The sequence below is a fragment of the Mirounga angustirostris genome, unplaced genomic scaffold (assembly GCF_029215605.1).
Source record: "Mirounga angustirostris isolate CCGP_5_RB_7025 unplaced genomic scaffold, mMirAng1.0.hap1 SCAF_1, whole genome shotgun sequence".
NCBI lineage: Eukaryota > Metazoa > Chordata > Mammalia > Carnivora > Phocidae > Mirounga > Mirounga angustirostris.
Genome location: NW_026991709.1, coordinates 209,240,137 through 209,242,220, shown reverse-complemented (window position 1 = coordinate 209,242,220; position 2,084 = coordinate 209,240,137). Strand labels below are relative to the sequence as shown.

General features: G+C 41.6%; 1 pseudogene; it reads right to left on the bottom strand.

Moving 5' to 3' along the window:
* Nucleotides 1-516: 516 nt before the first annotated feature.
* Nucleotides 517-1,452, bottom strand: LOC123834127 (olfactory receptor 7G1-like; annotated as a pseudogene).
* Between the last annotated feature and the right edge of the window lie 632 nt (nucleotides 1,453-2,084).

Sequence of the window (2,084 nt, the reverse complement as noted above, 5' to 3'; positions counted from 1 at the left end):
GTATAGTTAATGCTGATGTTGCCCAGCACTGACACAGTTTACCAGTGACAAGTCTCAGGAATTATGGGAGTATGAAAGAACAGCTCCCCACACACACATACCAGGTCATACATTTGGCTTGTCTCTGGAGTGCAATTCACATGGCCATAACTGTGAGATCAGGCAGAATCAAATCTCTGCTATAACCACAGACTTATCTGATCCTCTCCCTGACCTGTCCAACTTCTCTCACTTCTCTTCTGACATTTCAGTATCAGTATAACCCTTGTCTTGGGACAGCCTGTGAGGATCCCACCAAAAATACCAGGCTTAGGAATTGGAACTCATTTTTGAAACATCACAGATCTATTCAAAGAACAAATCAAGTTTCAACCCAAAATTAAGATGAACTTACCTGTTAAATTCTCTAGTCATTCTAGAAGAACTTGGTGATGCAAGAATCTGACATTCTGGCTCACCATATATTTTTGTCACTTTGACTCATTCTAGAAACCCCAGTCCATGCAAACGACACAGTCACAGAAGAGAAGGTGTTCTATTTATGAGTTTCCTCAAGGTTCCCTTCATGCCCTGTTCCTCAGGCTGTAGATGAAGGGGTTCATCATTTGAGGGACAACAGTGTACATCACTGAAACCACTGCAGTGTTTCTGGAAGAGTTAGTAAGAGCAGAACTTACGTATAGCCCCAAACCTGTCCCATAGAACAAAGACACAACTGACAGGTGAGACCCACAGGTGGAAAAAGCTTTATACTTCCCACCTGCTGATGGCATTCTCAAAACAGAGGATACTATCTGAGTATAAGAGAAAATGATTCCACCCAGAGGAATACCACCAAATATGCTAGTTGCAAAATATATCAGGATGTTATTGATGAGGGTGTCAGAACATGCGAGCTTGATGACCTGAACAACTTCACAGAAGAAGAGAGGGATTTCAAGGTCTGTGTAGATGGTCAGTTGCAATACCATCAGACTGTGCATCAGGGCATCCACAACGTTAATGCACAGGAGAGTAGAACCAGCATGCCACAGAGGTGGGAGTTCATGATGACTGTGTACCTCAGTGGATGACAAATGGCCACATAGCGGTCATAGGCCATTACTGAAAGAATACAACTATCCAAACTTGCAAAAACCAGGACAAGCAGACCTGCATGAGGCAGCCTGTGTAAGTGATGCTCTGATTCTGTGCTTGGATGTTCACCATCATCTTTGGGATTGTGGTTGTACTTAAACAGATGTCAGTAAAGGACAGGTTGGAGAGGAAGAAGTACATGGGGGTGTGGAGGTGGGAGTCCGAGCTGACAGCCAGGATGATGAGCAAGTTTCCCAGGACAGTGACCAGGTACATGGATAGGAACAGGCTGAAGACGAGGGACTGCAGTTCTGGATTCTCTGTCACTTCCATGAGAAGAAATTCTAAAATGTCTGTTTCATTTCTGGGTTCCATATTGTTGATGAATCTTATGTAAATGATATGGTAACAAAGACAATGAAATGTTAGCTCCTAGGCGAGCAGCAGGAGTATCACCAAGCGCAAGCACCTTGTTGGGAAAGGAAAAAGTCAAATGGAGAGATGTCTTCTCTTTGTATATTATTTTGTTATTTTGAAAAAAGATTTAAAGTTAATAAATCAGTGAGTCAAGATTTGTTAATTCTGGAAAGGGTTGAGGAATCCTCATTTTTTAAATTAGACTATTCTTTAATTTGGTGACTTCATTAGAAGAAATGGGTAGTGAGACTGATGAGTCTCTCTGGATCTCCACCCTGTCTGCAGAGATCTCACAGCCTGGCAACAGAGGTAATACAACAGTATGTTAAAAACCCAGAATTGGAAGATACAGGGAAAACTGCCCAAGCCAACTCTCAGAAATCAGTAGAAGGATTTTTAAGCAAATGTTATAACAATCACTGTATTTGCAAATGAGCATATTCCTGCTGAGAAGGAAAATAGTCTTTTTCCTTACAGAGAGAAAATAGGAAACTGGCAGAATAATAACTATTTGGGGATTGGAGGAAAGGTACAAGGGAACAAGTCAAGAAAATAGAAGGCAGGAGGCAAATGATATCTTGATTCTAATC